General features: G+C 28.9%; 1 long non-coding RNA gene across 1 annotated transcript in view; it reads right to left on the bottom strand.

The window, feature by feature from the left end:
• Nucleotides 1–1,540: 1,540 nt before the first annotated feature.
• The window catches only part of LOC117175863, a 95,171-nt gene continuing 80,614 nt past the window's right edge, over nt 1,541–16,097 (bottom strand). The window contains exon 3 of the long non-coding RNA XR_004467547.1: nt 1,541–1,638. This is a non-coding gene — a long non-coding RNA (uncharacterized LOC117175863). The remainder of the gene's footprint in view (nt 1,639–16,097) is intronic.

Genomic DNA, 16,097 nt, shown 5'->3' with positions numbered 1-16,097 from the left:
GAAAAACATAATCTAAAAATCGACGCATGGATGAAATTAAGAATCACGCGAAACATCAAAATCGCCAATTTTTTCAATTTTCTTCAAATGGGGATCGAGGTATAAATAGAATACCACCGACATTTTCCGAAGCTTTCAGACCGGCAATCACCATGCAGAAGAAAACCTGAGAAAACCGAAGTTCGAGTCGTGCATTTTCGGCTTACACACGAACTTGAAGTGGTAATCATGTTTCCTTCTGTTTTGCGGATCCCAAACGGTAGGTATGATGGGGGTAAATTTCTAGCTCGATCTGGCAGCTCTGAGCGATGGAGAGATACAGAAGAGGAGGCGTTACCTTGGAAGCCTTACCGTTACCGTTACCCAGTTTTGTGAGTTCACACCGTGTTGTAAGAAGTTATCACTTCAAAATGATTTTTATCATTAAAAAAATTGCTTCGTTGGAACCCGAAGTCTACTTTTGGTTACGTAATCTATTTCAAAATCGTCAAAATAGCCGTTTTTACGCCCTTGATACACACGATACTTTTTGTCCTAACATCCTTGAAAACAAGCATGTGAAGCAGATAAAGGAAGTTCGGTGTTCTAGAACATTTTAAATTGTAAGTTAAAGGACAATATAGCGTAATTATCAAAAGGGAGACTGTGAGGTACACCGATGCAATTTTTTAAATGTTAAATATAATTTTGAGGTGAAAACTTCTTATGGAACGGTGTGAACTTATAAAACAGCATAACGGTAATGGTAATGCTTACATGGTATACGACTCTCTCAATCCCTCCCTGTCTGTCCTTCACTTCTACTTCTCTGCCTCTTTGCCTTTCTCCCTTACTCTCTCGTTCCTTTCACCCCCCCCCCCCCTCTTTCTCATAATACTTCGCTCTCACACTTACACTAAAACTCTCACAGTATTAGCAGTGTATTTTAATGTGAAATTTCTTTTGGGACGGAAGTGAATTTTAAAAAACGAGCGACAGTACGACCGGGTATGGTTAGGATCCAGAAATCTCTCTCTCTCTTACCCTTTGTTTACCTACCCCTTTTCCTGTTTCCTATACCAATGTTCTCTTTCCTATTTTCATCATTCCCCTTTTATTGATTCATGTAAAAATATAAACTAAAAAAGTGCATTAAAACTTTTCACTGTAAATTGAAATGGATGCATATTGAGTGGAATTAAAAAATAAAGGAATTTAAAAATAGATCAAAGAAATATCAGGTTTTCAGACGAATTAGGAAAATTAAAAATAAATCAAAATATATACTAAAAATTTCAGGACAATTATACGGAGTTTAGAAGAATCCAAAAAATGTCAATAGAATTCAAAGACTACCACAGAAATATTCAGAATTAAAAAAAAACGAGTGCATCTTAATTCAGGAGTAGTTCACCGTCGACCAAAGTTGATGAATTTGGAAATAGTTGACAAGAATTCCATGTTTTCAAAAGAATTCAGAGAACTCAAAATATTTGATTGAATTATTAATTAATCAGGGAGGTCACTGGTGATTTTCAACAATGTACTAAGTATCTAGACTCACTGAAATTAGTTGTGCTACGCTCACCGAATTTCGGAGTATCTTGTCTACATTTCCATTTTTCCCATGCACCAAATTTCGGTGAGCCTATATTTTATCTGAAACATATTTCAATAAAAGAATTGATTTTTTGACAAAGTTATTTTGCGGAACGATCAAACTTAAAACTATCCGATTCAAATGAAGAATGATTTCGTAATTGCACCTGTGTGTTTTTTTATACTAGAAGTAGGAGATACTGCTATTTGGGATCGCACGCACACTTGCAACTAACTTTACATTTCCATCCAATTTCAATGCCCTGTAGTACCCACAATACGCAACGGACCCAAAAATGTTTTCGGACTTTTAGATTTGAATTTTTTTCTATTCGCCCCCTAGCAGACCGAGTGAACGGAAAGGATACTCTACAGCGTATCCGTATAGTATGCACATAGTATCTATTCCGTATTACACAGTAAAAAATACGTTTTAAAATTGCACTTCAAAGTGTCAATTTGTACATATAAAATGTCGCTTTAGATGCATTAAAATTACAGGTTAGAAAGCAAATTTCCACATGTTGTGTAGAATGACGTCTCTTACAGATTTAATTCTATGACTTTGCATGAATTCATACGACGAGTTGAAAATCACTACATTCAGAGTGTATAAAAAAAATTCACGCTGTACACAGTAAAATTCCCCAGACTGGTGAAATTACCGACTGCACATAAATTTCTATTTTCTAACGAAAATTTGTCCACTTTATAGTGATTATACATTCGTCCGTATAATATTCCACATTATAGATCCCAGATCTGAAACGAGACAAAGATATTATAAGCTTAGATGCGGCACGTGTATAGTTCGAGGAACTAATTGTAGAGGGCGCTCCCAGCGAAAATTGCCCGATCCCCCTATGCCAGTCAACCCGAAAATCGCACCAACCAACTATTTTGCCCCTGCAATCTTCACCCGTCGAACAACTCCATCAAATATGCAATACTAAGTCGGTAAATACTAAAAACTTAAAAATATAAAATGCAAATTTTATATCGAGAATTATAATTGATTATTTTCAATTAATGAATCTATTATTTGCATAAATTTTGCATCAAGAAAATATGTAGATGCATAAGATTTACTTTTAAATCGAATTAAAATTTAATTGTATGGTAGTAAATATTTTTAGCTGCTACACATCTTTTACGGTAAAGATTAGTCATTTTGCAATTAAAATGTACTGTCTATGAATAACATTATTTTGTTGTTTTGAAAAAGAGGCGATAGAAATTTTACTAAATGAAACTATAAGTTTAAAGACATTGAAAGTTTTAATTGATAAACATATTGAGTTGATATTTAAAATAATTAATTTTTTAAATAAATATGATCGTACAGCGTTCTCCCATGTATAATTAATGATTTGGAGTTTTTAGATGTAGAGTGAAATTTTATAGCAATACCGCCTCCCTCACGATTATTAATTTAAGTAAACAATAATTCGTAAATTTCTATGTTTGTGTAATTAATTATGAACTAAATAAATTATAATGAAACGATAAAATTATATAATAAAATTATATTTTATTTTATTTTTTTATATAATATTTTATAGAAATTTATATATCTTACTATGTATGTGATTTATGTCCCGATTTTTTAAATTGAGAACCCCATAATTTCAAAATTGAAAAATGTATTTTTGAATTTTACTCGAGTGGTTGATCAGAATATATAAATATTTTGCCTTACATTTCTCAATTTCGACTAAAAGGTCAGAAATTATTGGAAAGTTTCGAAAACATTTATCTCTTAATTGTTAGTTTGTAATAAATAATCCGTAAATGAATTATTTATTGTCGCGGGCATATTCTCATCGTGCGCTGTGCCCGTGGCTCGCAAGTTTGAGCGCGCCTGGGGTGCGCGTCTTTCTATTCCCGCGATTCGCGCTCTGATATTTATTCTTTGCATTTAGAATGCTTGAATGAAACTTTACGAAATACATCTCTTCAGATCACAGTATTTATATGCGTGTTCATATTCTGAATTTTTCGCTTCAATAAGTATAGTTAAAGATTAAGTTTCTGAAAGCTATGTATGCTTTGAGGTACACAATATTATCGTGACACTCGCGCTGTGCACTCGTTTTTTGACAGACAGTTGTAAATTTATATTTTCTGAACCAACTTAAAATAAACTTAAAAAATACAATCTTTCTTTAGACATTTATCGCTATCTCGCGTTGTTATACTAATAATAGGATTTTGGTTTTCATATTATTTTTTATACACGTATGAAGAAAAATATCCTACAAGTCTTCTTTTAGATTTTTACGTATCTCGCGTCTTTTAGCGTAATATTGGAATTTTCGATTATCTGCATATATTACTTACGATAAAAAAAATTAGGAGTGCTATTGAAAAGTGGTTTAAAGAAATTTTGTAGGATTTTTCAAAATCTGTTATTTCTCTCCGAGATTTTCTGTCGCATTTCGCGTCATTTGTTTCAAAATTTGAATGTTATGGTGTCAAATTTCGGGCAATTCTAATACTTTCTCCATCATAAATAATAAGAATGTAATAAATAAACACAAATTTGTATCAATTTTTTGGCCGAATAACTTTTTTCTATCAATTTATTTTTGTACCTTTTGTTGTTTTTCCACAAAGTTTTATTTTTAATACCATTTTTATGATCAAAACCAAAACTACGTGTCCTGTCAAAAAGTAATTCATAACAGATTTGTAGCTCTTTTTCGGGTAAATCATTTTTGTTAAATCATTTTTTTTCGTAACTTGTATCATTTTTTCACAAAGATTTTTAAAATATTTTTAATGTTATTTTTCGCGAATAAAACAAAAGGTACGCTTCCTATCAAGAAGTGATTATTAACGAATTTGTAGATCTTTTTTGAGATCACAATTTTTATTGATTCATCTTCTTACGTATCCTGCATAGTTTGACCAGAAAATAGGATTTTTCATATCTCATTATTTTTTGTGCAATAAAAATAAAAATTTTCAATTTTACAAGAAAATTTAAAAAATTTGTATATTTTATCCAAAATGGCTGTTTAACGAACTCGTCCTTTCTTTTCAGACTTGTCGGACCTTTCTTTTCTTATCCTTTCTCAATCATAAATGATGAGAATGAGAAAAATTAGAGGCCCTTTAATTTTTGTCATTAATTTCTGTTTTTAAATCATTTGAATTATTCAAAGTAAAACGCTGCTACTTTTCTCTGTAATATTGATATTTTATCCAACATAAATAAAATTGAAAATAAAGTTTCTTAAGTATAGTCTCAATATACTTGTTCCCTGTCATTTTTTTAATTGTTGTAATTTCGTTTTCTGATTCTTGTCGATTTTTCGTTGTGTATTTTTATGCGAAACAAATTTTAAACTATACATTATAAGGATAATTTCATTAAATACAAAAATCGAAACTTTAAGGGGTCGTCAGTAAACTGCATTACCAATTGCATGAGGGGGGGGGGGGGGGGGGGGGGGGGGGGTCATGCTAAAAACTATGATTCTAACAGGGGTTGGGGGTCAGTGGAAGAAAAGTTACGAACTTAGATAACATTTAGTATGTTTCCTTATTATTAACTTTTAAAAAATTGGTTTTTTTCTCTGTTTTTAAAAAAGCCCCTTTTCTCGTTTTTTTATCGCTTGAATTCTTTTTGGTAGAAAGTCTACTATTATATTTGTGGTTCGGAATTCAACTCGTTTGGTTAAAAATTCTTGTATTCAGTTGCAAATTTTATTATTCTGTAAAAAATGCAACTATTTTGTTAAAACGTCATCTTGTTTCGTTAGGAATTCAGAAGCTTGGTTAAAAGTTGAACTACTTTGTAAAAAAATTATTCTTTTGGTTTTAGATTCACCTCTTTAGTCGAAAATCTCACTATTATTTTTTTAGAAAATGAATCTTCTGCGGATAAGTCATTTTTAGGCTGATTTCTTTTGTTAAAAGTGTAACTATTTTTTGAAAATTCGTTTTTTTTAATAAGAATGAATTTTTTTAACTAATAAGGTAAACATTTCATTTTTGATTTAAATTGATATTTTTATTAAAAAATAATATTTTCTGGTTTAAAATTGCTCTTCCCGGCTTTAAAATAAAAAAATTTGTTACAAAATAATATATTTTGTTGAAAGTTTATCCTATTTTGGTAGATCACTAATACAATGCTGGAAAATTCATTTCTGTGATTAAAAATTTAAGTAATTTGTTCCTAATTTATCTTCTTTAATTGAAAATTAGACGACTTGGTTAAAAGTTGAATTTAATGATTAAAGATTTATATTTTAGGACTCCCCTTGATCTTTGGGGTTGACTCATGTTGAAAATTTAATTCCTCGATTTAGTTGCAAATTAAACTTTTTTTAACATGTAACAATTTTCTTGACATTCTGGGTTTTTGTTTTGTTAAAAATTCATTTTTATCTGAAAATTTGTAAATTTACATTTTTATTAGAAATTTATACTTTATAGGTTTAAAATTTAATTATTTGATAGGACATTCTTTTATTTTGTTAAAAATTCATCTTTTTGGTCGAAAATGAATTTTCTTGATTTTTTTACATCGTCTTTTTATTAAAAATGCAATTGTTAAGTTCTAAATTAGTAAATTTTGATTAATGATTTAACAATATGGTAGAAAATTAAAGTAGGACTCGTTTGTAAATGAACTTTTCCGTGTTTTTTCGTGTTTGTTAAATCTAGTTTTTTTAAAATCATATTTCTGTAAGATTTACCTCTTTGGCTTAAGATTAAACCTTTTTTTTTTTGACAATTTGGTTTTTTATGTTAAAAATACTTTCTTTTGAAAATTGAAACTTGTCTATTCTTGATTGGAAATGGATTCTTTATAAGATAAATATTCAGCTATTTGGTTAAAAATTCATGGAATTTGTTAAAAATTCGTCTTTTTTGGTAAGAAAATTAATCTTCTTTGTCGCAAATTCATTCTATATATATATATATATATATTTCGACTTTAAATCTTAGGAATTTAAAGCGTTTCATATTGCATTTAAATCAATTAAAAGTGAGTTTTAAATAATAACTGATACAATTTTTTTCACAAACTATTTGTGAAAAAAATAAATCACGATTTTTAAAACCTTAAACCCCCTAATTATATAGTTTTTCTTTGTTAATGCAAACTTAAAAAATAATTCAATTGAAGAAATAAATGAAATCAAAAATTTTTTCAATTCTTGGTGGGAATTTTTTTACAAGTACCAAAAAGTATAACTATTTTTACAGGAAAACACCGATGAATATAATAATTTTTTAAATACTAAGAAATCCAGGTGGCCGTTTTAATCAAGGAAACAAATATCCGGTCATTTCCCGGATCGCAAAAAGTTATTGAATTATTTTAATTCTTTGGAATTCTTTCCTTTCCCATTTTTTTGTAATAGCCTTAGTTGCTGAGATGCACCCCTAAACGCCTTATATTTCTTTCGATTTTTTTTTTATAAACTATTTGCATTTCTCTGAAGTTGAGAATTCTGAGTAGCATAAGAATTGCAAGTGCTTAACTGTCTTCAAACTTAAAATTAAATTTTAATGTTCAAGGTACAGTCTAGTTACTGGTTTTTGTAATTAAACAAATTATAAGGGAAAAGATTATACGTTTCAAATAATCAAGAAACAAAAACAAACAAAAAACAGAATTTTAATATAATTTTGATAAATAATTAAATGAGTAGTGAAAACTTTAAATTTTTCCTCGCAATTAAATGTAAATTGTCAATTCGACACTATAGAGAAGTGTAAATATTACTTCAGTTGTACCTTAATTATGCGAAAAAATAATAAGATATTTTAGGATTTAAAAATACATGTAGAATAAATTTATACAGTGAAGTATTCGAACCTTTAATTCACTATTTTTGTAAAAATTGTATTTTTTAAAATAATGTTTGAAATTTCGCTACAATTCTAAAATATGATAAGAATTTTTTTAAACCTATTTATATAGTATTTCGAAAAACTCTCTTTTAAAAGAAACTAGACGAGGAATTAATTTAACTAAGCTTTAATAAATTTTTTCATATAACTAAATTCTAAATTAATTAAAAATTTATTTACTTCTTAAATTTATTTAGTATCTCGAAAATGTCCCTTTTTTAAAAAGAAACCGTCAAAGAAATTAATTAATTATAACATAATAATAAATATAATAATTCTAGTCCCTCATTAATTTAAATATTTTCGGCGTGCATAGACAGCCCCGACTCAGCTATAGATATGGCTGACGAAGGCAAGCGCGAGAATCGAGAAAGAGACAATCACCGGCACTTTCGGTTTGGCTTTTGCCTTGGCCCCCACCCTTCCCGTAGACGTAGGCAAAGGACGCGGTTGCCATAGAAAAGTCGAAAAGTTGAAGAGGGCAACACCTCGAGGCATGCACAAATGTAGTTAGATATATATACCGTTCACCCACTCCGACCTCCCGTGCCGCATCTATGCTTATAATATATTTGACGAGACGTGGTCCAATCCTATCACAGGTCTATGTCCGTGTGAACATAGTGGGAGAAGATGTAAATGACTGGGTTGAGCGCGCAACCTATTTCTCCTCTTCTGAATATGAAAACTCGAAAGTGCACGATTGCCGGTCGGAACACTTCGGCGGTTCTATTTATATCTCTATCTGCTTTGACTTAAAATTAAGAAATTGGGATTTTAATATTTCTAGATTTCGATGCTGGCATTTTTCCTCTTTATATGTGTATATTTTGAGGTTACGTTATTTCAAGTATAAAATATAAATTATATAAATATTAATACTATTATATACATAAATATATACATATATTATGAATGATAATATTATAATTATGTTATGTTATAATACTCTTTATTTATATCTTGATCCGCATTTGAAAGAAATTATAGAAATTGGCGATTTTTGAATTCATCTCGTTTGGATAAAAACTCAATTATTTGATTGACAAATTAACTATTTTGTTGAAAATATAACTATTTTGTAAAAAAGTCCTCTTTTCTATCAAAAGTTCAACTACTTTGTTAAAATTTTTATTTTTTTTATTTGAAGGTTCATCTCTTTCGTTGAAAATAAATTTATGAAACTGAAAATTAATCTGTACCATTTTTGGTTCAGAAATCATGTATTTTGTTAAAAATTCGTCTTTCTATGTAGAAATTAAATTGTTTTATGGAAAATTGATACTTTTTGATGAAAAATTACATTTTTAGGTTGAATTATAAACTTTAAAATTAAATAATTTCGTTGAAAGTTCATGAATTTTTTGGAAATTGACCTTGTTTGGTAGAAATTTCATCTTTTTGGTTGAAAATGTATCATTTTTGGTCAAAAATGCAATTGCTTGGTCGAAATATCAACTGTACATCTTCTTGTGTTTAAAAGTAGATTATTTCACTAAGAGTTGAACTACTTTATAAAAAAATACGTTTTTTCCAACAAGGTTTTTTAATTATGGTTGAAAATTTAACTATTTGGTTGAAAGTTTAAGGCGCTTTAAACGGCTGTCAAATTTGCAAGGGGCAAACTAAAACTAAATGGTTGAGTTGTCAGAATTTTTAGAATCGCATATCTAAAATAGGTTTCTACGATCCAGTAAAGAAGTATAATATAATTTTTTTTTTGTATTTTCACATAAGTTTCGCTATGAAATGACTGTATTCGTACGTGCATTCATTATCAATTGGCGAATTACCAAGATAAATGTTTTAGCAACCAAAAAGTTTTCAACTGTAAAACGTAAAGGAAACAAAGTTTGTAATTTAACATTTTCAAAATTTTGAAGATGATGAATTTATAACATTTATAGTTTAAAGTTGTACAAATGTTTCGCGCCAAGGCAAACAAATCATTAATGTAATAAGTAACACAAAAAATTGTTATTTATAAATTAGCAAACATGTCAGATCTACTTTATTTACCACAACAAAATAAACTAAACTAATATCAGGGTGGCCACATGTCAGGGAAGTCAGGGAAATGAAGTAGCTGTCAGGGAAAATAGAAATTTATATGTTTTTATATTATTTTGCAAACACTCCTAATATCAATATAAATATTTTTTCAATGTACATTCTTTAAAAATATAATTCGATTCTTAGTTTTTTATTTGTAGTTATTTCTTTATTTACAGTTTGGATACATATTCTTTAGTTAATTAATCAGGTGAGAAAACTCAGCGGCTTTACAATGGGTTATGAATTGCTTTTGTAAAATTAAATCTTATTTTAAAAAATTACCCCCTGTAATCAAAAAAAGTATTAAAAACATGACTAGGCTAGATTGATATCTATTTTTTGGCTTTCCAATGTGATATAAACACTTTTGTAAAATCAACCCTTATTTCAAAAAGCAACCCCCTGTGCTGCAACAACGTATTTTAAAAAAGGAAACTATCTAAATGGAAAACACTTGTAAAATATTAACACGGTATTTTTTAAGCCTAACTAAGGAGCAAAATTATGACTGATGCAGACTGATGCACAAAATTGTATACATTAAATGCTGGGATTTTTGTGCTCCTTTTGTGTTCTTTCTTTATTTTCCAATGCCATATAAATCGCTTTTGTAAAATTAACTCTTCTATAAAAAAGAAACACCCTGTAATGAAACGTTTTAAACAAAGTCGATATCTGCATAGATGGAACTTGAGATCATTTTAAAATCCTTAAAACCACTTTTGTGAACAGGGATGCTGGGGATCTACGTGTATGTTTTAAAATACATTTTGGCAACAACAAGAACATTTTCGGAAAAAAGCGAGCTAAACGATTCGGTATAATTGCCTTTAGATTATGTGATTAAAATATTATGGCCAACAATTCATGCGCTTAGATGTAGTTTTGATGTAGGCAAATTGAAAGCCGTTTGAGGGACACGTGAGAATACAGTCGAGTCCCCTGCTTTCCGCTCCTACCCCTCGCGCACACTATACTACCGTTTCGCTGTATAGCTCACGCGACTTTCAAGCGAGAAATAACTTTTTATTTTCGATTACAAAATAAAAAAACAAAAAGGATCTTTTCGGGAAAAAGCGAGCTAAACCGTCCGGTATTATTGCATCTAGATCAGGTGCTTAAAATGTGGCGTTCAACAACTCAACCATTTAGATTCAGTTTGCCCCTTGCGAATTGCCGTTTGAAGCGCCTTAACTCTTTGATTGAAAACTCATATTTTTCGCTTAAATTTCAATTTTTTGTAGATAATTCGTCTTGTTGACTTTAAAAATAAATAATTTCGTTGAAAATTCATGTATTTTGTTTAAGATTTGTCTTTTTTGCAGATGATTAATTGTCTTCATCGAAAATTCATCTAATTGTTTGACAATGTAACAAATTTGTTGAAAATTAATTTTTTTTGTTAAAAATTATTTATCTTTATCTGAAAATGTACCTACTATAGGATTGATTAATAATTAATCGTATATATTGGTTAAGTTGGAAAATCGTTTTTTTATAGAGCATTAACCTTCTTGGTCAAAAATTCACCTTTTCCCTTGAAAATTTAACAATTTTGTTGAAAATTCATTGTTTTTCTTGTTCAATTCAATTTCTTATCACATTTTTTTTCTGGAAATTGAACTATTCCATTTTTGGTTGAAACTTTACCCTGTACATTGTATTAGTTAAAACACCAATTATTTGATAGAAAATTAATTCATTTGTTTTCAAAATTAAAGAATTAATAGATATTTGTTTATGAAATTATTTTCAATTATGACTTTAAATATTATTTCATTCTAAAAAATTTTTATTTTCAACCCATTCAATTAGAAATTTTTTAATTAAAAAAAGAAAATTTCATTAATTATTAGCAATTTTTGACCGTTCATTTAAAACAATCCATTACATACAACTGTTAAAAACTATACAAATTTGAACAGAATGGTTCGGAATAGAAAGCCTTGAATTGTTAAATTTGCAATGAGCTCAATTTTAAGCTTGAACGCTACAATTTTAATTTGAAAAAAGATTCAAAATTAATGTAAAACCTTAAATTATATCAAATAATTTGATACGCGATGTAGATTTTCGCAGATTAAAAAAAATTAAGCTTTTTGCGAATTGTAAAATATTTAAAAGGAATAACAAAAATTGTTGTAATTGCTAAGAAAATTGAAAATAATTTTTTATTTTGAAAAATTAATTATAAGTGACTACTGAAAAGATTTTCAAATTAAAAAAAAAATTAGAATGATTTTAAGGCAATGTTTTTTGTTTTGCAGTTTTTTAATTTTAGGAAAAAAATCTAATTAACAAAATATATCAATTTTCAACCCAAAAGTTTACTTTTTAACAAAATAAATACATTTTCTATCAAATAATTGGTGTTTTAACTAACTCAATGTACAGGATAAAGTTTCAACCAAAAATGGAATACTTCAATTTCCAGACAAAAACGATTAATTTTTAATCAATCCTAGAATAGTTACATTTTCAGATAAAAAAATTTTTTTAACTGAAAAAATAAATTTTCAACAAAGTTGTTAAGCTGTCAACCAATAAGATTGATTTTCGACCAAGAAAATTAATGATCTACAAAAAAGACAAATTTTAAAGAAAATACATAAATTTTCAACGAAAATATTTAAGTTTAGAGTCAAAAAGACGAATTATCAACAAAAAGTTGAATTTTTTAAGCAAAAAACATGAGCTTTCATTTAAAGAGTTAAACTTTCAACCAAATAGTTAAACTTTCAACCATAATTATAAAATCTTGCTTAAAAAAACGTTTTTTAGTACAAAGTAGTTCAAGTCTTAGTGAAATAATAGACTTTTAAACTCGAGAAGATGTACAGTTCATATTTCAATCAAACAATTGCATTTTTGTCCAAAAATAATACATTTTCAACCAAAAAGATTAAATTTCTACCAAACAAGGTCAATTTCCAACAAAATACATGAACCTTAATAAGAAAAAATATATTTTTTTACTAAGTACTTCAAATTTAGAGTTACCTTCAATTTTACACCGCTAGATTGTAAACGTGTAATTTTGCCAACAGGCTTACGAAGCAAAAGTAATGAATTTGAACGCTTTCAATTTTTTTTTTTACCATGATTTGAAGTATGAATACAAGATAAAACTATTGACAGCACGAAACTGTTTGGAACTTGCAGTTAAAAATACTGTAATGCAATTTTTTCGGAAGAAAGAATTATTGACAGCAAATTATTCTGTTTTGTCAAAGTTGCTGTCAAAATTACTTGCAATTGAAAAAATGGAAAGCAGGTAATTTTGACAGCAAATTCAGCGAGTTGCATCAAATATAATATTATTAACTACGCCAACTTTTTGTATTGCCAGGAAGATATTTTTGAATACGAAGCTCTTCTTTATTAAGTAATAATTTTGTAATTATATTCTGTGCAGTAAGCAGAGCTGAAGTTTTCATGAACATAATCTTCTTCATTTATGTTTACAATATTTTCGTCATCAGTAAGCTTTGTCAAAACTTTCTCCAAGAGAAATTCGCGCAATCACGAGATCTGCTTCAGAGGTACGACGGTGATGGCGCTCACGTTTGAGCATGCCTACAAAGGGTCCAGGGACAGTGTGGCAGCCTTGTAGAATGTCGCCATTTTAAGTTCTGATTGACCGAGATTCGAGCGATTTTTAAAATTAAACAAACGCAGATTCTTTGAAAGAAATTAATGCAACGATAGGTACCTATTAGAGATCCTGAAGGGAGAGTTGAGACACCGAATACTCCAAATCTGATTAGCGCCGTTGTATCGGAACTAGTTATACTTTTACAAGATTAGATTAGCATGAGTTGGCGCTATTTTCAAATCCCAATTTTAATTTTAAGAAGATTTAATACAAAATAGAGATACACTCAAACAATAACCTTTTACATTATTCAGAAGGTTATTTATTAAGGGGAGAAAATAATATTCACTTTGAAATACATATGGTATACGTCAATAAATTAAAAAAAAAAAGAATTTTTAAAACATGAAACTGTTCGAACTTTTTGCGTATTGCGTTAATTCACTAAATAATTCAGCCAATAATATTCGTCTAGTTATTTAGAGAAACACTGATTAGCTGAATAGGATTTGAACTTTTTCAGTTCGTGTTGGAAGATTTTTAGACCAAGGAAAAATCGCTTATTCATAAGAATACAAATTCTTAATGTTTCTGAATTCAACACTTGTTACCGGGTGTTTGGCTCAAAAATAAAAGTAAAAATATTCCAATATACTTATTTATACATAAAAAAGTGTTCCTCCTACCCAAACAAGGTTTAGAGGAAAGTTTATAGGTCGTCTTGAAGGCAACAGTTTTGATATCCTAATAATTTTTCGTATCTCGCATTATCAGGGTCAAAATTTAAATGTTTGATTTTTCGAGAAAGTTCAAAAGTTTCCATCACAATCTTGTAGGGCTTTTAGGAAGCAATTTTTTTCTTTTCTTGACTTTTGTCCATACCATGCTTTTTTGGCTTAACATTTTCATGCACGTCTCATTTTTGAGTTTTGTAAATGATATAACTCTGATAATTTTGTTTTTATTGAAAAAAATCGTTACGTTATATGGGTAAACTTTCTAAGTAGCACGAACAGACGTACATATAATTTATAAATCTTGAGAAAAATGATCCCAAAATGTTAAAAATGTTCAATCATTTAGAATTTATACCCAAATGGATTGGTTCGCGGAATCTTCCTTCCTTCACAGGCCTTAAAATAGCGTGCTAAAAGTTATTTCAATCGTACAATTCCTTCGAAAGTAATCGTTTTTACATACGGCAACAACGAAGTCAACAGTTGACAAAAACTGAAGTAAAATCCAGTTTTTCTCAATCAGTGAATCGGAATACATCGAGATTTTATAAATTGTGAAAAAATCTATTTGTACATCAAACCAATTCCTTCTCATTTAGATAAAAATGTAAAAATATATCTTTTCACTTTGAAAATTGTGGGCATACAACAGTCATAGGTGCTAGAAATCCTTTATGGTTGCGCCCCATGATTTTAGAATTGCGTTGCGTTTTGCGTAATGCGTCAAATCACTAGGCATTTCAGCTAATCACAGTGTTTCTCTAAATTACTAGAAGAATATTATTAGCTGAATTATCTAGTGAACTAACGCAATACGCAAAAAGTTCGAACAGTTTCATGTTTTAATAATCCTTTTCTTTTAATTATTGAAGTATATGCGTTTCAAAGTGAATATTATTTTTCCCTTACCTTAATAAATAACCTTCTGAATAATGCATAAGGTTCTTGTTTGAGTATTATCTCTATTTTGTATCAACTCAACTCTCCCTTGAGGATCTCTAATAGGTACCTATCGCCATCAAAGAGAGAAATGCTCAATTATTACTTTTTTTCCAATTTTTAAATGAAGTAAAATATTCCCAGGTATGCAGGTTAAGCTTGTATTTTTATGTATTTATTTCAATATATTTATTGTTGCATTAATTTCTTTCAAAGGATCTGCGTTTGTGTAATCTTAAAAATCGCTCCAACCTCGGTCAACCAGAACTTAAAATGGCGACAACCTACAAGGCTGCCACACTGTCCCTGGACCCTTTGTAGGAATGCTCAAACGTGAGCGCCATCACCGTCGTACTTCTAAAGCAGATCTTGTGATTGCGCGAATTTCTCTTGGAGAAAGTTTTGATAAAGCTTACTGATGACGAAAATATTGTAAACATAAATGAAGAAGATTATGTTCATGAAAACTTTAGCTCTGCTTACTGCACTGAATATAGTTACAAAATTATTACTTATGGAATAAAGAAGAATTTCGTATTCAAAAATATCTTCCTAGCAATACAAAAAGTTGGCGTACAGCATTTTTGACTGCAAGTTCCAAGCAGTTTCGTGCTGTCAATAATTTTATCTTGTATTCATACTTCAAATCATGGTAACAAAAAAATTGAAAGCGTTCAAAATTCATTAGTTTTGCTTCGTAAGTCTGTTGGCAAAATTACACGTTTACAATCTAGCGGTGTAGAACTGAGGCTTTCCCCAAATTTAAGGGAATAATCGAATTTTCCACCCAAAAATTATGATTTTAATTTTTAACAATATAGTTGCACTTACAACAAAACGACTTTGCAAACAAAAAATATTTACAGTTGATATTTCAACCCAAAAATTTAATTTTTAACCAAAAAGCATACATTTTCCATAAAACAATTTAATTTCTACAAAGAGAGACGACTTAAAAAAAATATATGATTTTGTAACCACAAATGGTATAGATTAATTGTCAGTTTCAAAAATGTATTTTCAACAAGACGTAAAACATATTTTCATCAGAATAGTTAGATTTTCAACGAAAGAGATGAACCTTCAAGTAAAAAAATAAACAAATTTTAACAAAATAGTTGCACTTTTGATAGAAAAGAGGATTTTTTTACAAAATAGTTACATTTTCAAGAAAATAATTAATTTTTCAACCAAATAATTGAGTTTTTATCCAAACAAGATGAATTCCAAAATCGCCAATTTCTTTAATTTCTTTCCAATACGGATCAAGATATAAATAAGACTATTATAGTATAACATAATTGTAATATTATCATTAA

This window comes from Belonocnema kinseyi, chromosome 7, assembly GCF_010883055.1.
Source record: "Belonocnema kinseyi isolate 2016_QV_RU_SX_M_011 chromosome 7, B_treatae_v1, whole genome shotgun sequence".
NCBI lineage: Eukaryota > Metazoa > Arthropoda > Insecta > Hymenoptera > Cynipidae > Belonocnema > Belonocnema kinseyi.
This window is presented reverse-complemented; position numbering and strand designations above follow the sequence as displayed.